Source organism: Arvicola amphibius, chromosome 11 (assembly GCF_903992535.2).
Source record: "Arvicola amphibius chromosome 11, mArvAmp1.2, whole genome shotgun sequence".
Taxonomy (NCBI): domain Eukaryota; kingdom Metazoa; phylum Chordata; class Mammalia; order Rodentia; family Cricetidae; genus Arvicola; species Arvicola amphibius.
The window spans coordinates 111,602,713-111,628,143 of NC_052057.2; the positions used below are offsets into that span (position 1 = coordinate 111,602,713).

At 45.4% G+C, this 25,431-nt stretch overlaps 1 protein-coding gene across 2 annotated transcripts in view; it reads left to right on the forward strand.

The window, feature by feature from the left end:
* Rgs20 (regulator of G protein signaling 20) overlaps window positions 1–25,431 on the forward strand; it is a 64,751-nt gene that overhangs the window by 11,792 nt on the left and 27,528 nt on the right. The window contains exon 1 of one of the 2 annotated variants that reach the window (XM_038347801.1): window positions 10,522–10,574. The exons of the other annotated variant lie outside the window; for it this stretch is intronic. The gene's annotated coding sequence lies outside the window, so the exon portion shown is untranslated. Of the gene's footprint in view, window positions 1–10,521; window positions 10,575–25,431 lie in introns of those variants that run through there. 2 annotated transcript variants of the gene reach the window in all.

Here is a 25,431-nt window from a genome sequence, read left to right on the forward strand (position 1 = left end):
AAAATGTATCATTTCAAAAACACTGTCAACCTCCAACTTCCCCCCAAAAAAGAACCCTTTAAAATGCTAAGCAAAGCAGTCTAATTCAGTCACTCAAAGAAATCAATGACTGCTTACAATTTTTTCAGCAGCCAGGCCAGAAAAGGAAGAAAAGCAGAGAATAACAGGCCTCTGCATGGCAAAGTAAGGCTTCAGAGAGCTCACTTCATTAGACACTGCTGGAAAAAGCTACAAAGCCCAGACAGCCCTGCAGAGCCCTCCCGCAAACTGCCCACTTGGAACACACAGGGTCTTCCCTTGTTCTTGCCATCTTGTTTGTTGATTTTCGGGTTCTACCAGCATGAAATTGGGAGATGCAGCAGGTGTTCCCTTTGGCATCAGGCCTTTTCTGAATACCCATTATGATAACCCTCTTACCTAGGAGGCTTGCCTATACAACTGGGACAGCATTTATCCCAGTCTCTGATATGCTGCCATTGAAGAAAAGATAAAATACAATGCTTTAAAACTAATCTACTAAAGGATTCAAGCCTACAATCTAAGTCCACTTGATATTGAGGCAGAAGTCAATTAGTGTGATGTCAGTCTGGGCTCCGTGGTGGGATGGCTCAAATGTGCTGATTCTAAATAAGAAGTTTCACTGATGGCCTTTCCCTTTTCCTTGCCCCCTCGTGTGTGTGTGTGTGTGTGTGTGTGTGTGTGTGTGTGTGTGTGTGTGTGTGGTGTGGACTATGTGTATGTGTGGTGTGTGTGTGTGTGTGTGTGTGTGTGTGTGTGTGTGTATGCGTATTATTCAGGCTGACAAAACAGCTCAATTAGTGAAATGCTTACTCTCCAAACATGAGGCCCTGAATGTTCATCCCCAATTCCTATGTAAAGGAAAGACAAACGAGGTCCTCTTGGACCACTCCTGTAATCCCAGCACTGGGGAAGTGGAGACAGGAGAATCTCTAGGACTCACTGGCCAGTCAGTCTAGACAATTGATCAATTGAATAGCTCCAGATTCAGTGAGAGACTGTCTCAAAAGTAAGGTAGAGAAGCAACTGAGGAAGGCACTCAATGTATGAATGTATGTACACAAAGAGAAGAAATGTCAAACATTTCTTAGCATAATGGAACTTTATCTGCTTAGTATCCTGGCTAACAATTATCAACTCCACATCATAACACCTCTAAGTTCAATTAACAAATATTCAGTATAACACAATTGGATTCTGTCATTTGCTTCCTTCAACTTTTTAGCAACTTCCTATTGCTTTTTAAATAAATCTAACGTCTTCCAAACGATCCACTTACCAGGTTTATTCTACATAATTCTTCCTATCCTCTAACTCACCAAGCCTTCAAGAAGGATGCCCACATCATTTCTTACTCATATCAAATTCCAAGCCCTTCAGGAAAACAATATAGAAGATATATAATAAACAGTGTTGAAAGAATGACTAAAGGAGGGCATACACACACACACACACACACACATATGTGTGTGTGTATGTATAATACTAGCGTTTGGAGGGCTGAGGCTGCAGGGTTGTAAGTATGAGGTTAACCTAGGCTATGTATGGAGACCTTGTATTTCAATCAGTGTTCTGTTGCTATGAAAAGACACCATGACCACAGCAACTCTTATAAAGGAAAGGGTTTAGTTGGGACTGGCTTACAGTTTCAGCAGTTAGGTCATTATCATCATGGCAGGAAGCACACAGACACAGAGGCAGGAACCGAGAGTTCTACATTTTGATCCACAGGCAGCAGGAAAAGAGAGACACTGGGATTTGCTTGGGCTTTTAAAACCTCAGAGGCAGCTGGGCAGTGGTGCACGCCTTTAATCCTGATAGTCGGGAGGCAGAGGCAGGCGGATCTTTGTGAGTTTGAGGCCAGCCTGGTCTACATGAGCTAGTTCCAGGACAGGCTTCAAAGCTACAGAGAAACCCTGTCTCGAAAAACAAAACAAAAGAAAAGAAAAGAATTTAAAACCTCAGAGGCCACCCCCAGTGACATACTTCCTCCAACAGAGCCATACCTCCTAATCCTTTTAAACAGTGCCATTCCATAAGCACTGAAATATATGACCCTATGGGGACTATCCTTATTCAAACCACCATATCCTATCATTTTTTTTAAATGTAGCAAAAGTGTAGTAGCATGAAACACCCTTCTACCCTTTCTACCCATGCCCTGCTTCTGTGTCTGTTTCAGATAGTTCTTTCTACTTGACTACCTTTCAGCAAATACTAAGAGGAGAATTATACTAGGCAGTGTGTATTTTACAAGCACTCTGAGTAGTGACAGCATACACCAAAGTGAGAGAACCCGGGAGAGTGAAAACTCAGTGACAGAATGAGCATCAACCTTCTGTGCCCTCCCTTTGTCCCCTGGTGGACCGGAAGCTCATGCCTGGAAGAGTTTGCTTGTTCCCTTGTTTGTTTGGATGCAGGCTTGGTGCATCCTGGCCAATGCTCTGCCACTGAGCTCTCTCTCCACCCCTTGCAGTCTAGAAGTGATTCTGTCCATTGCAGTGAAATAGAAGCAACACACCATGTGCAGGATTCGCCATTTTAGCTAAATGAGTCCATGGTGTTAGCTTTATTTATCATGTTTTACACCCATTACCATTATCTACTTCTAGAACTTTTTCTTTCCAAACAAACAATAACTTCACTCTCCCTTCTCTTCAGCCCCTAGTAACCTCGGCTCTACTTTCTGTCTCTAAATTTGCCTGTTCTTGGTACCTCCCATGAATGGATTCTTGTAATACTTGTCTTCCTGTATCTGACTTCTTACACTTAGCATAAAATGTTCAAGATTCATCCATGTTATAACATATTTAGGAATCCTGTGCCCTATCTGGCTGAGGGATTTTTAATTTATTTGTAGTTCATCTGTTCACTGAGTATTTATTGGACCCTTTACTGAGGGGCAAGAACTGTTTTGGTCACTATCAAGACAGCAATAAGCACAAGAAAGAAGATTCTTACTAACTTCTTTCACATGTACTTACACATATACATGTGAATATATGTGAGGGGTGTGTGTGTTGGAAAGATTTAAGCTTCAGGAAGTTGAGAACACTGACAAGCCTAAAGTCTGAAACAAGACAACAGCTTGCAAATTCAAATAAGAACTGATGCCAATCTGCAGGACAGGACAAGCAGGCTGGAAACCCAGCCAGGGTTTCTGTGTTGCAATCTGGAGGTCAAATTCCTTCTGAGGGAGAATCTGTCCTAGGCCTCATCTGAGTTCTAGCATTTTGCTAGGAGTCTTTGGCATTGCTTGGGTTGTAGACACATCACCCTGATCTCTGTCTCCATGCCTATACAACACTCTCCCTATATGCAAGGGTGGGCTCACATCCTCCCTTTTTATAAAGAGACCACTCAGCGGAATACAGCCATCCTGCTCTGGCATGACCTCACCTTGACTAATAACATTTGCAATGACTCTGCTTCCAAGCAAGGTCCTGAGGCACTCGGGGTCCAAATTTCAAGATATAAACTGGGAAGGGTCATGCCAGCTGGTAACACAGAAGGATCTTTGAATATGAAGAACTATTAAAAAGTGAGTTTAATTTCCAGTATCAAGGAGGTGGCGTGGGTGGGGCAGAAAGACTAAACGTTGGTGACAAGAGATTGTTTTTCACTTGAACAAAAATAATCAAGTTGGGGGGCTGGAGAGATGGCTCAGAGGTTAAAAGCATTGCCTGCTCTTCCAAAGGTCTGAGTTCAATTCCCAACAACCACATGGTGGCTCACAACTATCTGTAAGGAGGTCTGATGCCCTCTTCTGGCCTGTAGGCATACACACAGACAGAATATTGTATTCATAATAATAAATAAATATTTTTTAAAAAATAAGCAAGTTGTGGAGACTCTTCCTTGAGAAGCCCACATCGATGCTCTTGGGTCTGCCTTACTTTTGGATGTTGTCTTACTCTATTTTGATTTCCATAACAAAATAATCAATATTTATTGTCAACTGAAAAGCTCAGGTGCTTAGTGGCAGCATCTGCCCTGCATCTAGTGAGAGCCTTCCTGCTGCATCATAACACACTAGTAAGTCTCACGTGACAAGATAGAGCCTGTAAGCTACAAAGAACTCAATGTAGTAACTCAGCCAGTCCAGAGATGCCAGAACCTTCATGATCAAATCACTTTCTGAAGGTCCCACCTCTGAACACTAGTATACTGGGTGCCAGATGATGAGTAACACAGAGTTTGGGGTGACACATTCAAACCATAGGAGATATGAAAAATACAGAACAAAACAAAAAACAAACAAACAAACCCCCCAAAGACCCACTTTCACCCCTAAGCCCTTTTCTTGGTAACTAATGCTGCAGATGGGCCCAGCTCCCTCTGAAAGAACCAGGAAGACCTTTGAGTGTTGTCTGTCCTAACTTTCATGGCCCCTAAGTAGCTCCCATCTGTCTCACTCTGCTTTTAATCTTTCTTCAGCCCTTCCTTCCTCATTATCATTATTTCCACTATACAATGTCTCTACAACTTCCCCACAACAGGTCCTAGGCACAAATACATTTCAAAAGTCATTACACGAAGTATGAAATCAGAACCAATTATGAGCTGCAGAAATACTGTTTTAAACCATTGTGCTTCCAGAGTGAGCATGGAGATTTTAAGTAAACGCGAATAGAAGTGTGTTATTAATACTTGAGTGGTCCTTGAATTAATACTACTAATCTGTGCCTGTCTTAGCCATGTTTTATTTCAGGCATCACCTCCCCATCTGCCCGGTTTATATCAATGCAGGCAAACTCTGCCTATTTCTTGATTTCTGTCTATTGGATCCTTGGGTCCAAGAAAAAGGACGATGTTGGCATTTCCAATAGCAGAAAATTTAAAAATGCAATCTAGCTAAGCCACAGCAAAATAGAATTTTAAACATAAGGTTTTGTAGATCACTTCATAAATTCAAAGCTAATTTCAAGCTCTGCCTTAACTGTGCTTTTTAGCTCTAGGGGTGATTAGCCTATTTGGGGAAAGGGATGGTATCATTTGCCACGGATGACTGCTTTGTGAAGTACTGCTGTTTAAATGCAAAGAACTTCAGTTTGCTCGGGAAGCAGGGAAATACTGTTTACCCTGATTTGAGTCTGTCCAGTCTATTGTGCAGAAAGTCATTTTGATGATCTTCAGCAGAAAATATGATTAATTAGGGAAGTCAATATTCAATCAGCATAGAGCCTCTAAGGTGTCTGATCCTAAAGACCAGTGATTTCAGGAGCAGGGACTGCATGGTGTCCACTTTGTGACTAATATTACCTACACTTTAGGCTGATACTTAGGATCTGGCTGAAAACGCAGACATGGGCCTCTGCAGGGCAGAGGAGTTGGGTGACAGACAGGGGCCTGGCAGAGAAGAGTGGAGAGTGGGGGAGGGGCGGTCAGACAGCCAGCTGAAGGTCTCTTCTGAGATAGCTTTTCTCAGACCGAATTTTGTGACTGCATCAATACTCCGTGGCCCTCTCTGTCCGTGCTGTTGGGGCCTAGAGATCACTCCCATCCACACCCACCGTTCTTACACTCGGGGTCCCACCCAGGCTTCCAGAGCAGGAGGTTTAAGACCAGAATTGTCTAAGGAACCCAAATGGTGTCTCCAGATGAGCAAATGAGAGCAAACTTTGTTTCTCTGGGATCTTTTAGGACTCTTATTCTGCCTGAACACTTTCACAGCTCCTTCAAAAGAGTCTCTGTGTTGAAGCAGAAGACCAGAGCAAAATGCCTAATGAAGCATACCCAGGGAAGGAGCTTGAGAGAGACTGGAGAAGACTGGCTGGGAATAGGGGGAGGATAAGGGAGGGCGGGGTCGAATTTTCACAAACACTGTGACACCAAACGCTGGGGTCTAGAAAAGTCCCAAAGCCTTTTCAGGCCCCTTGGAGGCAGTCCAAACAGTCTCGGAAGAGTGCCAATCGCTTGCAGCGTTTTGACTGCATTCTAACTTTCCCCCCGTGCGTGGGCGTGGACGAGTAGCAATGGTTGTGGCTGGGCACCGTCCAGGTGTAGGTCGCTGGGAAAGAGCCAATCCCGTTTTAACTTTCTAGCTCCAGCCAACTGCTGGCGTCCTGCACAGGTTGGCGAAGGGCTCCGGGACTGCCCTGGGACTCAGGAACCAGGAGCAGGTGTGACCCAGGTCCATGGTCCAGGTAGCTGCGCCCATAAGAACTGCCCAGGTCCGGCTCCTTAGGGCATCTAAGTGTGTTGGCATGCGTTGAACAACCCACTACCACCACCACCCCCCCACACACACAGAGAGAGAGAGAGAGAGAGAGAGAGAGAGAGAGAGAGAGAGAGAGAGAGAGAGAGAGAGAGAGAGAGAGAGACTGCCCCCTCTCAAGGCAAGGCGATCTCGGTCTCTGGATGCGGCAGCAAGTCTGAGTTTTCCAAATGGCTCACTTGCCCTGCACAAGTGAGCTACTGGCATTTCTCCACAAATCTCCAGTACTCATAGCTCCATCCGCAAAAGCAAGTGCACCATGGCAGAGGCAGGTGAGGGGGCCTGTGAACCTGGAGATCGAAAATTGTAGGATGACCCCATTCCCCCAAGAAACGGTAGTGAAGGAAAGCAACACTCACTGAGTGTACTTACGCGGAAAAGTAAACCCAGATCAATTCTCCCCTGTGCATACAAAAAACAGAGACAAATCAGACGTGGCTGGGTGGCTTCCCAGAAAAGGCTTCATGAATGAGAATGGGTTGCTAGGTTTCCCTGCCTCCACCCCACATCCCCCGACAATCCCTTCCCACAGGGCTTCCACCGACAAAAGAAAACAGGCTGGCCGGGTGACTACCACGCCAGGAACCCAGCCAGGGCCGGGAGTGCCCGCGGCCGCGCCTGCCTTCAGGACCCTGGAGAGCGCCTGCGCCTGGCCCCTGGGACCTGAGCCCAGCTGTCCCTGGCGCTCTCCCCAACCGAGCCTCAACACACTGTCACTTTTATTCGTTGCTTCCCGCCTCTACTTTCATTTTTCTTGGCAACACTACTCACTCTTTTTTTTTTCACAGACAGATTGAAATGTTTTTGTGTTTTGCTTGAGGGAAGTGTTTGCATTGGCAGAGTTAGGTTCCGGTTTGTAACTACACTAAATATTAGGACTAAAGTAGCTAAGAAAGACTTAGAGATGCAAGCCTAAAGCTAGTGGCCTTCAAACAACACTAAGGCACAGGGTAAGGCACTTACCTGTAATCCTTGAACCCAGGATTCTGAGGTCAAAGAATGGAAAGTTTAAGACCTTGAACTATTTAGCGAGGCATTGTCTCAACAAAACAAACAAACAAGCCACAGCATTTTTTAAAAGGTAATAAAAAATTTTGAGAAATAGTTCTTTTGGCAATCCTACTGTATATATTCTCTTCTTCCCACCCCTTCCCCTCCACTTTTCCCTCCTCTCCCTTCTTTTTCCCCTCCTCCTCTCCCCTCCTTTTCTCCCTCCTCCTTCCCCTCTTTCCCCTCCCTCCTCCTTCCCCTCCCTTCCTCCCATCCTCCCTTCTCTCCTCTTGGACCCTCCTCTTCTTTGAGAAAGATTCTCAGGTTCTCAAGTAGTTTACATTGACCTCCAATTGACTAAGTTGAGGATGAGTTTGCCTCCACAAACCTCCCCACCTCCTCAGTGCTGGAATTCCTGACATATGGCAGTTTTGTTATGCTGAACTAGGGTTAGGTAAGCAACCTACCAAGTGAGCTACATCCCCAGCCTCAGCTGCTGTGCATCATTCTCCTAAGGCAAGAATAGTTAAAGTTTAAAGATTCTTTAAAACAAAACAAAACAAAACAAAACAAAGGTCTCTCTGTACTCTCCACACAATCCTGCCTGTCCTGAAACTCACTTATACAGACCAGGCTGGCCGTGAACTCACAGATTTGCCTGTTCAAAGTGCTGGGATTAAAATCATGAGCCACCACCTCCAGCTCAAAGAACTTTTTAAAGACTAACTTTATTCTTTCATTTTCACAAAAGAAGTAGATAAACTCTAAAGTTCCCTTCCCAGAGTTGGGGGTTGTTAGTGGAGAGGCTATATCTAGGACCCTGTGCTCCTGACTACTACACTAAACATGCCCACGAATGATATTTTTTTTTAACTACCCACGAGGTAGTTAGTTACTGTCTTAAAGTCTCCTAGAAACACACAGAAAGCGGAAGAAGTCTGAAGATGGAGTTCAGAAAAGAGTTCTGCCGTAGGAAGGCTTATAAAACCCTGGTCTCCTCCACTCCAATGAACGCTAAGGTCAAGTGGGCCAGCCCCCTTCTCCCCACAGCCCAATGTGGGTCTGGCATTCATCAGCCACCTGCATCTCCCATTCACGACTCAAAAGCTACCCCAGTAGGACATGGTAATCAAGTGAGTGCCTAGTCACTACCTCAAATACGTAGTGGTTTGTCGGATAAGGACAGGGCGAGAAAGGAAGATGCAAAATGAATAGATGTGAACACAAACCTTCTTACACGGGCACGCCATGTTGAACGTGCATACAGATCCCACGGGGATGTTAACGAGCAGGTTCTGATGACCGAGGCGGGGTTAGTGACAGAAATTTTGCATTTTTATGGAGCAGCTGGGTATTGGGTATTGGCAACAGCTGCTCGTCCAGGGACCACAACCTTGAACAGCATCTTTTAGGAAAGAAGAAGTGAAGGGAGAGTCTAACCTCTCGCTTTTCCTTTTGTTTTCACCGACCTTCTCTTACACCCCCAAAGTAAAGTCTCAAAATACTTCAGCAGGAGGTCTCACGTGTGTGACAAGACCCTAATGATTTGCTGGGTTTGTTTCTCTCCTTCCCCCACACCCTTCCCGCCGGTCCGTCCTTTTCAGCTCCCAGTCTCTCCAGCCTTCCGGACGCTGCTCCTCCACCTTTCTAGCCTGCCCTGCAGCTTCACGCGATTCTTCTCGGATCTTCTGCGGCGACCCCCTCCCGCGACTGGCCCGCGGCGCTGGGACTGCTCCCCGCAGCTTCCGGCCTGGCCGGCCGCCTGGCTCTCTCCAGTGCCCCACCGCCTCCTGCTCCTACTCGCGGCCTCAATGGCACTTCCAGGTCGACCTCCGAAGGGTCGTCGTTTGAAACTGGCAAATCTAAACCCAGAGCCCAGAGAAGAGGACGCCTGCACTGGGAAGAGTTCGCCGGAGTCTGTGAGTATTGGGTCTCCACCAAATCTATCCTCGGTCTCCCGCGGCCCCAGCCTTTCCCGCTCGTTCTAAGCCCGACTGACCCCCAGTCGGCACAAGGCTGGGCACACTGGGCTCTCTGACACTCCCACATCCGCGGAGGCACTAAAAGCTTCTTTCTCCGAAGCCATTCATTCCCGCTCTACGTTTCCTAGAAGCGAGAGCCTCCAAGGATCTTTTCCAACTGCGGTTGCAGCTCTGAGCCTCCCAGAGCATCTCAGCACGTCGCCACCGCCCGCAGCTGAGTTGGGGCTCCCACTCCTCTGCCTCTCTGCCTCTGCGGGAGAGGGAGGAAATGACGTGACGTTATTTTTGTGTCAGGTCACTTTGCGGCCACAGTTTAGCCCTCCGAGCTCAGGCGCATTGTCCCAGGGGCCCACCCTAAGGTTTACTACCCCTCGAGCAGCGGCGACCCGGGCGCTGGGAATCCACAGAGCTAGGCGCCAGGTGGCGCGGTCGCACGGTGCTCCCCTCGCTCCACTTCTGAATCCTAAGGGAAATGGGGACGTAGGGACCGCGTGGGACCGGAGTCCAGGCTTAGGTTTTCCTGCACAATGTCTTGCCATTCCAGTCGTCTGGTGGGGCCATCCGAGTTTGGCTGACCCAGACCAGGACCACTGGGAGGAGGGAGGAGGGAGAGAGAGAGAGGGAGAGGGAGAGAGAGAGAGAGAGAGAGAGAGAGAGAGAGAGAGAGAGAGAGAGAGAGAGAGAGAGAGAGAGAGAGAGAGAGAGAGAGGAGTAGAAGGCTCGGGGCAGCGGGGACAGTGGCATCTTCAGGAATTGTCCTGCAGAGGCGGGGCGGGCAGGTCACAGGCGCGACCCAGGGTACAGGCATTGGCTCCTCTCGTACTCCTCCACCCCATCCCTGCACTACCCCCCCCGCCCCCCCCCCCCCCCAGCCTCTCTTCATTCACAGGGTCACTCACTCTGGATAGGCCCGCGCAAGCTAAGGCCAGGGAATAAAGGAAGGGGTTTTTGAAGAAACCCTCAAACCTCGCTCCGTGCCGCACCCACCTCTTTTCTGTGCTACTGGAAGAGAGGAACCTAGGTCGGGCGGGGATCCTCTAGCTTCTTTTGGGACTAAAAGTCCCGGCAGACTCCCAGTGTTGCGCGCCGCCGCCAGTAGGAGGCGAGCTCGGGAATGCCCAGCCCTAGGAAAGCCTGTGTGGAGGCGGAGAGGAGGGAAGAGGAGGAAGAAAGAAGAGCTCAGCAGCTTAGACTGGGAGACGCAGGAAAGGGCGGGAGGCAGGAAGGCAGGCAGCCAGCGCCCGCGGAGTAGCAACCGCGCTCGCAAGTGTTAGAAAACTAAGGCACACTCTGGACGCATGCGCACGGCCAACGGAGGCCAGAGGGCCAGAGCTTCCCCTCCAGCTAGTCCTGTGGAGCGTAGCTTGGTAAGAACCCGGCGTCCTCTCCTTCCCAGACTCTCCCCGGGAACCCTGGACCCAGCAGTGGAAGGAAACCCGAGGGTGGGGTCGTTCGAGGGACTTGGGGCACCAATCCCTTCTTGCTCGGTGGTGGAAGCCCTAGCGAGTCATCTCCCCCTGAGTTAGTCAATGACTGACACGAATGGGTTGTGGGTTAGAGGAATGGCAATGTCTGAAGGAGGGCTCGAACCGTCGTGAACAATTATTATCCGACCCACGAGGCAGGTGTCCCGGGTCTGAGACTCAATGCTGGACGAGAATGTCATTAAGGTCTAAAGTGCATATTGGCCGTGCCAAGCACTTTGGGAAAGCCCTAGCGCTCTCACTGAGTTGGGGGAAGGATGCTCCCCGGGCGAGCAGTTTGAGCGCAGGTGGGAAGGAGGTGGCACTCCGGGAACTCACCACCTCCCTTTCGGAGAAGCGCAACCCAGGCCAGCCGGCAGAGCTGGGTGCGAAGTGGGCGCTCAGACCGCACCCCGAGCGCTGGGGTCTGCATGCACACAACAGTTGCTTAAGAGACAGGCGCTGGGGGGTTTTCCTTAGCATCCCCGGCCGCTAGATTCTCCACACTCGGAGGGGCGTTCCCGACGTTGGAACCCACCGGGACGCCCAAGCTGCAGCAACTAAAGGTAAGGGTGGGAAGCCGAGAGCCTGCGAGGAGGTGAGCGATGGGGAGTTGGGTCTTTGTACGCCGGTGCCCTGGGCCTTGGGAGCACTGGGTTGGCAGACAGCTCCTTCGGAGATCTGGGTGCGTGTGGCTATCCTCACCCACTGCTTCAGGGGAGTAGGTAGAGGAGAGGCCTCGGAAAAGGCGGAGCGCGGAGGCGGGGTGGATCTTCGGGGAGAGGTTTGACTGTGCTTCAGGATTTCCACACTCAGTGAGTGGGCGACGGGAGGTGGGTGTTGGGGAGGGGTGTGCGGGCACTGCGGTCTACCCACTCCACGCGGATCTGGAGGTGGGGCGCTGAGAGAGGTGGCTCTCTCGGGCTGGGATGGGTCCGGAGCTTCCCGAATTCTGCAAGAAACCAAGGGAACCCGAGCGAGAGGAGCTAGCGAGACACACACACACACACACACACACACACACACACGCACGCAGCCCAGCAGCTGGTGGACACGGGGTGAAGCGTGTTTGGGGCCCGAGCTGAGATTCCGGAGCGAGCATCTCTGCCTCTGCGCCCCCGGGCGGTGAACAGAGCCAGGGTTTCTGTCCTGAAGGAGAGTGAGGGAAGGGAAATCTCTGTTCCTTTCCAGAGACTTTGGTGAAGGCTTATCACTATCCTTGGCTTTCCGACTTCACAACCACATAGCTGTCCGGCTGGGCTTAGCGGCCAGTCGCCACAGCAATCAATGCTCTCGGTGCTGGCGATAGCCCTTACTCACTAGCAGGCAGAAACCATCCTAGGTTATTGGGCTGCAAATAACTCCGGAAATGTGGGCGGTGAGGAGCTCCAGCGTCAATCACTTCTCACCACCACCTCTGCGTGGTCAGTTCCTACCCTTCCTCAGAGGCGCTGGTGACTAGACCCCCAAAAGGCTCACTTTGATTTGCTTCTGTTACCAAGCAAAGGTCCATATTCACTGAACTGCCTGACTTCCTCAAGGACAATTTGCTAAAATGACACTTACCTTTAAGTGCTTCGGAACAGTTCTAATACACACTATTTACAGATTTTGTTTATAGTTGCCCCAAACTTAGTTTTTTATACGGTTTCATCCCGTTTATCTTCTGTTCGTTGATCTGCATCTTTTGTTAATCAGCAAAGTTTAAGCCATGAAGAGCTCTTCCTGCAGTCTATTGTCTGTGCTCTCAAATCCCAACCAAGCTGTGTGACTTTAAGAGGTTACTTCATCTCTCTGTGCTTTAGTTTGTCATCTGTAAGAAGGAGTGGTCTACCTCTGATGAATTAATACAGTACAATTTCGGGCTCATGCTATGCAAAAACTGTTCCTAGGGCTGGAGAGATGGCTCATAGGTTAAGGGAATGTGCATTTCATGTAGTGGACCTAAATTCAGCGCCCAGCACCTGTGCGGGCTGCTCCCAAAAACCTGTAACCCTAGGGGATCTAGCACACTCTTCTTACCTCAGCAGGCCCTGGGTGCAGTTGTGGTGTACCCACATACATAGTCATAAAATGAAAAAGAATTTTTTAAAAAGAGCTATTCATACTGTTACTATATTGATGCGACATTGGCTTAGTGGAGTGCAAGACTCTACAGACATATGAGCATATGGATTATGCCTGTATCACTAGCCCCATATCTCCGAGGCTAAGGAAGAAAAAATAGAAGCTCTGAGAGCAAGTAAGGTACATATTGTCATTCAAAAAGAAAGAAAGAAAGAAAGAAAGAAAGAAAGAAAGAAAGAAAGAAAGAAAGAAAGAGAGAGAGAGAGAAAGAGAAAGAAAGAAAGAAAGAAAGAAAGAAAGAAAGAAAGAAAGAAAGGAAGGAAGGGAGGAAGAAAGGAAGAAAAGGAAAGGAAAGAAAGGAGAAATATAAAGACCAGGAACAGGATGCCTATTTTTGTACTCTATAAAGAGTATGTTTACACACTGAAATGGGAGTTCCTTGTCAAAACCAGGAAGCAGTACATGTTTTCTCTTGATATCTAAATTTAAATACAATTCTTTTCTCTATCACATGGACTGTTTCATTATGAATAATTATGAGATATTTGCATATAAATGTCAAACAGCATTTTAAAAGAAGTTTCATCTTTTAAAAAAAGAGTTGGGTTTGGTGAAATGTTCGAGCAGATAAAGGCACTTACTATACAAGTCCAAGGACCTGAGTTTAAACCCAGGAACCCAAGAACACACATAAGGCAGAAAGGAGAGAGGTGGCTGCACAATGTGTCCTCTGACCTCCATCCACATGGGCCATGTCTTGAGCCCATATACTACATACAAAAAAATCCCAATAGCAATAAATAAATATTTTAAGGAGTTGGGTTTATAGGGGCCAACCATATCTCAGTTGGTAGAGCACTTGCCTAAATGCACAAAACCCTGTGTTCCAGCCTCAGCACCAAGTAAACCCAGTGGTATCCAAGTAGGTAGTCTCAGCTCATAGGAGATATAGGCAGGAGGATCAGAAGTTCAGGTCATTCTCAGCTACATAGCAAGTTCAAACCCACCCTAGGCTGCATGAGATTTTGCCTCCAACAAACAGAAAAAGAGTTCACTTTGTTAAACACATTTAGAACTTACACAGTAAATCACGGTATTTATAAAACATCCATTATTGTCACTGAAATTAGGTACTTAGCCTTTTTTAAAAATATTTTTCTTTGTGATTTTTGTCTTTTTTTTAAAAAAGATTTATTTATTGTGTATACAGTATTCTGCCTGCATGCATGCCTGCAGGCCAGAAGAGGGCACCAGATCTCATTACAGATGGTTGGAAGCCACCATGTGGTTGCTGGGAATTGAACTCAGGATCCTTTTAGAAGAGCAGGCAGTGCTCTTATCCACTGAGCCATCTCTCCAGCCTGGTAGTTAGCCTTTTATTTAAGAAATTTTGGAGCCAGGCGATGGTGGCGCACGCCTTTAATCCCAGCACTCGGGAGGCAGAGGCAGGCGGATCTCTGTGAGTTCGAGACCAGCCTGGTCTACAAGAGCTAGTTCCAGGACAGGCTCTAAAGCCACAGAGAAACCCTGTCTCGAAAAACCAAAAAAAAAAAGAAGAAGAAATTTTGGAGACTTACTGTAGAAACTAGACATCTTAACTTTTTGGAAGATAGTAAAACTTCACCCCATATCCATATTTCTCATATAAAAATATGGGATTGTGGGGGCTATAGAGATGGCTCAGAGGTTAAGAGTACTAGCTGTTCTTCCAGAGGTCCTGAGTTCAATTCCCAGAAACCACATGGTGGCTCACAACCATCTATAATGAGATCTGGTCCCTCTTCTGGTGTATATATGTTAACAGAACATTGCATGCATAATAAATACATAAATCTTTAAAAAAAATATGGGATTGTGATAATCTAGTTATTTACCTTCATCATTTTACGAACAAGGACACGTTCAGAGACTTTAGGGTCTCAGCTACTGAGGGGCTGAAGGGAGATTAGGATTCTGTCTCGTCATAGTTCTCATGAACGACATTGAGGATTGGCGACCGCTTTCACAAACAAGAAGCTAGGGTGAATATAGAAGGATAAACACAGATGTATGTGTTAGCTTCAACACCAAGAAATACCAGCCTTTGTTGTCCTGGTACTTGATATTATAAAGACATGACCACAAAGGTCGCAGGGCAAGCAGAAGTCAAGCCAGCACAGAATCAAGGCCCCGCCAGGGATGCATTTACTTGTATGTCCTATGAATCCTTTTGAGCAGTTTTATATTAAAAATCATTTCAAGCTTTTCTTGCATTTTAAAAATCTCTTTCCTGCTGGTCTGAAGGTCATTCCCAGGAGAAAGCCTTTTAGGGAAAGCTTTTAAAATTACACAGGAGATTTTTATTCTTTCCTTTGTTGTGGACGAGCGAGTGATGGAGAAAACCCTGCCCATTTGAATGCAGTAACTTAGCTAGTGATGTCGGATGTCAGTTCTTAAAGTTCCGCTGTGTGTTTCTACCTGTGTATTCGTGTCTGTATTTCTTTGGAGCCGTAGTCAGTGGCGGTGAGGAGGATGTGAAGACCAGCTTAAAGAGGATGCTCACAGGAACAGCTAAGCGGCTATGTGGTGGTGTCCTCTCTTACAAAGCTATTGTAAGGAGCAGGGTGTTTTCTGGGGAAGGTATTTCTAGGAATTGTGCCTGCATCCTCGAAGAAGGAGACTATGGTTCTTTCTGGTGTGTAAGCTAGATAAGTGTGTTGCCCTTGACTTGGCATCATAGGAGGCCTGCATGTTTTTAGACATACGGGACATTAAACAGGAGGGATTTTCTAGCGTGCTCCTAAGCCCACAGAAATGAATTTTGAAGTGACATGTGTCAGTCAAGTCAGGTCACAGTGTGATTATTGTGTGAATCACTGTCCAAGTGGAAATCTAAAGTATGGTTTTGGGGGCACCACCGGGTGACTCACTATGTGAGCTTCTATTCAAGTAAGCACCGGGCCATTCGGCAGCTAATAGATTCACTCTGAGTCATGGTTTAGCATTCCGTACAATAAATGTGAGTCACTGACTACCAGCACTGTCTGAGATGTTCCCTGAATGCTAGCCTGAGCTGAGAGTCTGAGGGCTTAGGTGTGGCTGCAGGGGTAAGTCAGTCCTAGTACAAGTGAATGGGCTCTGGCAGAATGGGCTCTGGCAGGGGCCATTCACAAACAACTTTGAAGGCCCTCCAGTTGGAATGCTCGAGGTGATAGTCCATTGCTAGGAATTCACAGAATAGATGGCCTTAATTCTAGACTGCTTATTTGATTCGATTTGTGCTGAAGAGTAAGGTGCTTCATTGTCCCAGAGGTGCTGTTTCGCCTGAGTTATCTCTCAAGTTATTAAAGTCAGCTGACTGTTCTTATTTGTAGAATAATTAATTTAACTCTAAATTTTAAAATCCTTTTAGATCCATATTACTATTTGCAGTAAGATCAAGGCATCTGATGCAAAACTACACAGCGACTGGACTTGATGAGGAGCTGGGCCCTGTGCTTCTTTCTCTAACAGTGGGAAGACAGAGGGACCTGGCTTGTCTTTGTTCACGTCCCTGAGTGAAAAGCTCAGAGCTACTTCACACATCTTATACTGCTGTGTCAAGGATAACAGCGTCTGGCTGACACTGTACCTGCACACATGCACCTAAGTGTGTGTGGAGTGGTGAGTGCTTGTGTGCATATGTGCGTGTGTGTATGCTTGTGCGAACCCTTGTACGTATACATACATTCATGCTTGGGATGAAATGCAAGGCCTCAAATGGACTCCGTTGTGATCATCACTAAACTGTATCTCCAGCCCCAAATATGAAGCACATGTAGCTCCTTTAGGGTTGTATGGCCAGATACAAAGACAGAAGAAATTATCGCATTTCTTTCTAACCCTATAAATGAGTGGTAACTGATAGTTGGGTGATAATGAGATTTTAATGAAATAGAAGATTACTTATTTTCTATAAAAGTTTTGCTATAATTAGTGATGAAGAAAACAAGATCAGACCAGTGTTTAAAAGCGCGGCTAAGGGGCTAGCGAATTAGTGGAGTGGTAGGGCGTTCTCCTAGCTGGTGTACGGCTCTGGGTTTGATTTCCAACACAAAAAAATTATGAGCATGCGTGTGTATTTTCTTTATTCATCCTACTTGGATTTTTTTTAAAAAGCAGAATCTAAGGTTTTTCTTCCTCCAGCTCTGGTTCCCTGAGTATTGGGATTACAGGCCTGTAGCATTATGCTCAACTTCTGTACTTTTAATGCTCACAAAGAAGTTTAGCTCCACAAGCTGTGTGAGTTACCCTTTGCGGGAAGAAAGAGGTGTTCACCTGATACATAGGCATGCCATCTTCTCATTGCCATGTAGGTCAGGGCTCCCTGCATTCCCAGTAGCTGCTTTCTGTGAAGGACTTTTCATCGGGATTTTAACAGTCCCAACCTCTACCCCTGAGTGTCCAGAGAGTCCTCTTAGTCATGACTATCAAAAACATCTCTAGGTATCTCTAGGTTTCCCTGGGGGTTGGCAAGAAATCACCCCTGCTCAAGATCAAAATATAGAATCCTTCAGTCCCCCACAGCACACGTTAGGAAGCCATCTTGCTTTTGTTAAGTATTTTTCCTTAAACGACCAACCTCTCCACCAATGCAATAATTCCAATCTGACCAAATTAAAAGACACCCATGTTTAATGGCTGCCAGCACTCCCAGGTGTCCCCCTGGGGGAACAAAGAGAAAGGAACAGAGAACTGAAAGACCACAGGAATGGGAGACCACATGTTCATTCCCTGGGGACAGTTTAAATAGCCTGTGGGAGTGGTCTTGACCTTCCCTGGGGAGGGGTCACCATTTGGCGGGCTTTCTCAGAGATGGAGTTTGGACTGAGGCAACATTCAGGGCTTTGAAATGGAACTTTCTGCCCAACATTCTAAAAAAGGATGCCAGAGGGCTAGGGTGAGGCTCCCTAACTAAACAGCTTTCTCCAAGTCTGCCTTCTTACAGCTAACCAACTTTCATAACTTCTTATGTCAGTTATGCTGAATTCTGAACTTCATAAGGAAATTCAAAATAATCAACTATGAAAAGTTCATAATCTCTGCATCTGCCTCGTAGCTTTGCCTTGCGTTTTTGAGATTCCCTCATTATCTGGGCTGTTGTTATTGAGTGCCATACAGTGTTCCTTGTGGCGATATCCCTGTGGATTGGTTCCTTCCCCACCGGGTGATGCAGGTGTTTCTAGTGTGGGCCACCTAGAGTGGTAATGACATGCACTCTCAGCCGTGCCTGTTGTAGGCTATATGAGCAGGGGGGAGATGGCTAGGTGATAGGTTCAGGATATGTTGAGCTTAGTGGATATGTCAGACTGTGACAAACTCCAAATCAATTAACATTCCCACCAGCAACATATAGTATGTCTTGTTTGACAACCTCATTGTACCAGGTGCCGTTTGCTTGTGTCCTGTTAGTCATAGCTGTACAGTACCATCTCATTGTGGCTTTCTCTCATCTTCCCCTGATTACTAATGACATTGGCTATCTTCTTACATTTTTTGACCATCTGGATCACGCCGATTGAAAATTATCCCTTAAAATCTTGCTTGCTTTTGGTGCACCATCTATTGTTATTGTCATTATTAATGTGTAGGAGTTCTTTGTGTATTCCACAGATATCTTTCAAAAAAAAAAGTATGTCTATGTTTGTGTGGATGTCTGGTTCTCTAGTCCAAAGTTCCAAAGTCTTCGGATTCCCAAAAGCAACGCGGTCACGTTCTTCACAGCAGCAGCCCAGTGTCTGGTGTCAGCGTCTGTACATGTTCCCCTTCTGTCGCTGTGATAAACACCATGGCCAAGGCTACTTATGGAGGACTGAGCTCATTTTGGCTTATGGAACCCATCCTAGCAGGGAGGCATTGCAGCAAGCGTCAGTCATGGTGGCAGGAGCGGGAAACGGAGAGCTCATGTCTTCAAATGCAAGCACAGAAACAGATCCAGGAAGGGTAGAGGGACAGGCTAGGCACTCTGAAGGCCTGTCCTCAGTGACATGCTTCCTTCAGCAAGGCGGTCCCCCTCCCCCAGACTTTCCAAAACAAGTCCATCAACTGGAAAACAAGTGTTCTAGTTCCTGAACCTCTGGGAAACATTCTCATTCAGACCTCTGCAGTAGCTTACTGGTAGGGTGCTTGCCAGGGCCTGCCTGAAACCTTGCTTCAGTTCGAGTATTTTCTGTTTAACTGTGATTTGGTTTACTAGACCAAATCTTCTGTTAGTCCTAATCTTCTGCGAATCCAAACAGCAATTTGTTAATTTCAGAAATCATTTTGTTCTACATTTAATGTAGTGTATCCATTTGATACGTCTATGCAGATTTCCTTGGCAAAATTAATCTTTTCATCAGTCCTATCAATTTAATTCTTGTCTACTAAATTTATTATTATTACTTATGCATCTATATCTATTGTTTTAAATTTTTTTGAGTTGTATTCATTTGTCCATAGTAACTTTTTTTTCCCTTTGCAGAGGACTATCTGCTATCAGAATAAGGAACTGCTCATTTCAGGCCTAAAAGACTTTAGTGGACTGAATCTGCTTTCAGTTTTAATAAACTGTGGCTTACCGCTGTTCATTCCTGTTCCTTGAGTTTTCTCCTGGGCTTTGTATTAAGAGCCAAGTAAGAAACTGGGTCTCACCACAGCGGTTTGCAGCTGTGCTCTTTCTCTCTCCCTCCCCTGTGCGGCTTCTACATACGTGGCAGATGCCTGAGTCGGAGGGAGGGAGGTTTGCGGTTGAAGGGTACTTGTGAGACTAGAATTGGTCAGAGGGAAGATGATACATTACTCTCCGGGGCGGGGGAGTCCTCGCTCTCGGGAAGGTTCCTTGCTTTAACCATCCTTGCTTCTGTAGAACACTCCGCTTCCACAGAAATGGAATGTTAGTCCTTCACCTGGTTTCCCGGTTGTTGTGTGAGAACAGCAATCACCTTTGACCTAGTGATGCTTTATAGTTCTTTCTTTTTTTTTCTGACTTGTAGTTACAATTTTTATTTTATTTTATTTTATATTTGGTTTTACAAGACAGGATTTCTCTGTGTGTATTCTTGACTGTCCTAAAACTCGCTTCACAGACCGGGCTGGTTATGACCTCACAGAGATCCGCCCGCCTCTGCCTCCTGAGTGCTGAATTAAAGGCGTGCGCCACTACTTTCAGATATATTACATTTTTATCTTTCTATTATATCACTTGTTTTCTGTGGAACTGAGAAAATGCATACGACATATTTATAATAATTATAACTGATTAATTAATTATCCCTGGTTAATGGGAATGCCCCGCTGCCAATGTAATAAACCCATTAAACTGGATTAATAAAGCCAGGTTTAATCTGATCAAGGCACTCCAGGGTGACCTTCAGGAGGATACAAGATGTATCATATCACATGGCAAATATGGCTATCAGGTCTTCAGCAGCCTATAAAAGTGGTCTTGAGCAGTCCCAAGGAGGGGCTGACTTTTGATGGCTTTCTCGGGCAGAGTTTGAAGAGGGCAGCTCCAGGGGAGGGGCCACCACTTGGCACACTGAGGTTGGAGTTTGGAGATGGCAGCTCCAGGGGAGATGTTGCTCAGGCTGAGAGAGGGATCTGGAATGGGGCTCCAAGCTGCAGAGTCCTATCATCCCAGACTTTTTAGGTAAATTTGGACGCTGGTAGAATTTCCACCTAAACAATAACTATGTTTACAATGAAAATATATCTTTGATTTTAAAATGTTGGGGAAACATATAATCCTGACAGCTCTTGGGCTTCATTGAATAGCTCTGTGATTAAAAATAAGATTGCATGAAAAAAAATTGGGTTTTAATTTGGTTCTACTTATTACGCTGCAAACCTCCGAGTCTGAACATGTATAATGCTCATGACATTTAGTAAACATACAGACCATGATTCACGAAAGCTATTAAAGACTCAGCCCTCCAGCAGATGTCCACCACTGTGTTTGCATTGGACCACGCTTTTTCATTTTCTTTCCTCTATTTTGTTTATTTATTTTATCTTTACTTGGATCTAGACCTTGAGGTAGATGTATTCCCAGCTTCCTGATGAACTGCCATACTGATTTTCATATTGACTGTACAAGTTTGCAGTCCCGCAGGGCGGTGGTGGCGCACGCCTTTAATACCAGCACTCGGGAGGCAGAGGCAGGCGGATCTCTGTGAGTTCGAGACCAGCCTGGTCTACAAGAGCTAGTTCCAGGACAGGCTCTAAAGCTGCAGAGAAACCCTATCTCGAAAAACCAAAAAAAAAAAAAAAAACAAGTTTGCAGTCCCACCAGCAATGATGAGCGGTCCCTTATTCCACAGCCTCAGTAGCAGGAGCTGTCATTTGTTTTATTGATCTTAGTCATTCTAACAGGTATGAAATCTCAAAGTAGTTTTGATTTGCTTTTCCCTGCCAACTAAGGATACTGAATATTTCTTTACATGTTTTTCAGCCATCTGAATTTCCTCTATTGAGAATTTTCTATTTAGATCTGTACTGCACTTTTAATTGGGCCATTTGTTTTCTTGATACCTAGTTTTTTGAGTTCTTTATATATTTTGGAGATTAGCCCTATCAGATGTGTAATTGTTAATACTTTTCCCACTCTGTAGCCTGCCATTTTGTCTCAGTGATGGGATCCTTTTTGCCATGCAGAAGTTCTCAGTTTCACAAGGTCCCATTTACTAATTATTGTTCATAATGCCTGTGATAATGATGTTCTGTTCAGAAAGATTTTTCCTCTGCCAATGAGTTCAAGGCTATTTTCCACTCTGTCTTCTATCATGTTCACTGTATCTGGATTTATGTTGAGGTCTTTGAGCCACTTGGAGTTGACTTTTGTGCAGGGTGAAAAGTATGGATCTGTTTGCATTCAACATGTAGCTGTCCTGTTTGACCAGCACCACTAGCTGAAGATGCTGTCATTTTTCCAATGTGTATTTTTTTTTTTGCTTCTTTATAAAAAAAAAAAATCAGGTGCCCTTACATGTCTGAATTTATGTCTGGCCCTTCAACTTGATTCTGTTGATCAACATGACTATTTTATGGCAGTACCCTTCTTTTATTATTACTATACTTGTATACTACAGTCTGAGAATGAGGATGGTGATATCTCCAGCAATACTTTTATTACTCAAAAATATTTTAGCTATTCTGGGTTTTTTCCATATCTAGTTGAAAATTGTCTTTTCAAGATCTACGAAGAGTCGTGTCCAAATTTTGATGGGGATTGCATTAAATCTGTGAATTACTTTTGGCAGAATGGCCATTTTTACTATATTAATCCTACCAATCCTTGAGCATAGGAGATTTTACTATCTTCTGATATCTTCTTCAGTTTCCTTCCTCAACCTCCCATTTCCTAGAGGACCAGTTACTATACAATGCTATGTCTTGGGGCCAAACTATGAACACGTGACTCTTGAAGAAAACCCCGTCTAAACTTTCTAGTGGCTTTCTGAGGTGATTACTCAGCTCTGCCTCAGGTAGCTGGCAACCTGTGGAGACAGAAACAACCAAATGTATCAAGTTTTCACTGTAATAGTGTAGACAAGAGACAGGACCCACCTGAGCTAAGGATGGATGAGCTGTGCAGACCGGGCATACACTCTTGAGATGCAGCCATCTGGTCAGAAGAGAGAATCATAGCAACTCCTTAGATGTGGGTAGATTACCACTGTGTGTCTGGCCATGAAGAAAACAGAAGGAGGGGCAGAAAAATGATTCAGGAGTCTATTTTAGATCCTAAGGTTGGTGATACTCACTAGAGTCCAATTTTGGCATCGAGTAGGCAGTTGTAAGTTGTTGAACGCAATCCTCAAAGATTCAGTGCTCTCCTGTCCCTCATAGGAAGAATTTGACTAACCCTGATCTTTTATACAAATTGTAGGGGTCCGAGAAAAACGCTGAAGGAAGATCCCAGACTCAAATAGTATGCAAGAGCAAAGAGTGCTTATTACTACATCAACAGGCAGAGGTCGCAGAGGTCGGCATCTGTACAAAGTGGCGACGACCCTGAAAGGGGCTGAGGGCAGGCTGTTTTTAGGCACCAATAGGGGAATTTCAGGAACAGTTAGGTCACCTCAAACATAATTGGTCAAACCAGCAACAGTCACACGAGTATACTTTTAATTGGTTGAGGGTTAGTTTTACCATTTTTGGAATTCTTGAGTAAGTCAGGACCTGACTCAGAAGTGGGGGAGGGGGGCCTGAAGGATTTGTCCTTGAGACAAGGCGGCTGGATGTGCATGTGTATGTGGGTGTCATTCTCTGTGTACTGATGGTTCTCTCTGCACACCAATGCATCACTCTGTAGCTATATTAGTTCTTAATAGAGTTATATTAAGAGAAAGAAAAGACTGTAAGTGGGAAAACAAAATTACTGACTTTGATGTTGGGTCTTATGGGTATCAACTGATACATTTTAGCAGCGAAATCTCTTTCCTCTAAATCAGAATGAACAGACTGATTTATTAAGCAGACATGAACTAACATTATGCACGTATGGATGGATGCCTATGTTTGTATAAATATGCACATTTGCATGCACAGCTCGCTTCACACAGAATTTCGAGTGTCCGCCTGCTAAGTACTGGATTACCACCAGTAAGGCAGAACTGTGCCAGTGTTTTCGTGTAGATTTCTTTTTATTCTGTTGAATCAATATTGAGACTTTCACAGTTATTACAGAAAAAGGTCAAACTTGGAGAAATATATTATTAGATTGATTAATCTGGAGAGCTAGGGACCTCATCCAGAATTCATTCTCATCCTACTGTTGGCTACAGCTAGCCGCTTCCCCTAGCACTGAAGTTCCCCAGGGGTAGCACTGTAGAGACTACAAGAAAAAAAAATGACTGCTTTCTGCTCTAAATCTTGCCAGTCACTTCCAGCTCTGGGGCCTGGATTAGAACACCAGCCATCTGGATGCTTCTTCCCTGAGGTCAGAATCTAAGCAAATCACCCTGAGTTAGCCTGGCCTTCCCTTCTAAGCTGCTCACAGTGGAAGGTCTTCTCTCAGTACACACGTGCCTGCAAACCAACAACCTTCCTAGTGACTAGTTAAATCCCCTCACAGCTGCTCAAAGACAGGAAGACTGAGTCCTGTGCTCTCCAGGCTCACCAGATTTTACATTTTCTTTAGTTATCCAAAGGGAGAATGGAGACAGAACTACAGAGAAATTTCCGGAGAAAGTCCCGTCAAAATCTAGGCCCTAGATGTAGAGCCAAGATAAACACAAAAGGCCTCAGAGAGATAGAAACTTCATTTTGTTTTGTTATGAGTTAGAAGTGGAGAAGCTGAAGGTAACCGCCCTCCCCCCTACCGTGTGCTGTTTTTGTTTGTTTGTTGTTTTGTTTTGTTTTGTTTGAGGCAGGGTCTCATTATGCAATTCAGACTGATTTTGAACTCAAGAGACTCCTGCCTCAGTTTCCCCTGAGGACTTATAGACATTCACCACCATGGCTGCTTGAACTATTGAACAAAGAGAAAGAGCTGTGTCCCCTACCAAAGTAAGAAAAAAGCAAGAGAAAGGGCATATTTATCCAGTGAGATGCTGTTTCATTTTACAAATGGATTTTTCATGTTGTAAGTACCTTGTTCTTTTTTAAAAAATATTAATTTGCAGAGATTGAGCTACAGTTCTCCAAGCAGAGGCCTTTCTTTCTGGGAACCTAAAAAGCTGGCATCATTCTCACACAAACCATTGAGGACTGCCTGGCACAGACTTCAGCAGATAGCTGAAGAAGCTTGAGGCACTTGTTTATTTAGTAAGTGCTAAATGCTTTCTGAAGTACACACAGCTAGCTTATCATTGAACTGCAACTACCTACATTCTCCCCAAGGAATTCCTGTTCTTTCAGGGGATACAGAACGCCAGGCAGGGTTCATTCAGTGTTGTGAGCTCCTTGGCCATTTGTTGCTGCTAAGACAAGCAGCCGGTTGATAGCCGATTCCTGCAAACCAAAAAGTTGCAAGGCAGAAGGAGGAAGATTGTGGGTTGAAGGCCAGCATGAGCTAGGCTTCATGAAACCCTGCCTCTAAAAGCAACAGAAAAGGAAAAGAAAAAAGATGATTAATTTGTTAATTTCCTCCAGATTATAATCTGATTTCTGGTATTTGTTCCAAATAACAGTAAGAATTGTCTTACACAGTATTTACTCAGTAAGAGCTGGAGAGAAGAGACCACAGCAACTGTCTTAGCATCTTCTGTGGCTTCAGACCTCCTGTGGCTTACATATTTGGCAACCACTATATAAACAAAAGTGTAAAAATTGCCATCCAAGTTCCCGCAATACAGTAACAAGATTAAGTGGGTTTTCAAAAGGCGGGGACATGTGTGAGCAGCCACCCAGTGGCAAAACTTAGAACAGTCTTTTGTTGCTAAGCTTTCAGCAGAGTTCTACTTGAATAACATGGAGACAACATTTTCTTCACATCATCCCAGATTATTCAAACAATAAATCCAGCCGGCAGCACTTTTAAAATTTCATTGTGCTGTTATTAATGTAGAAGGGCCAGGGACACCCACCCACTCGTTCCCAGAGGCTGGCTGTCCTGCAATATCATTTGTCGTAAAATGACAAAGCTTTTATTAGATTCGTGGTCTACTTATTCTGAAGTCCTTTTCATTCTAGGCCTTCATTAATATTCATGAGCCGGAGCTAAATGGCCTTTTAATGGTGATGGCTATGCTTG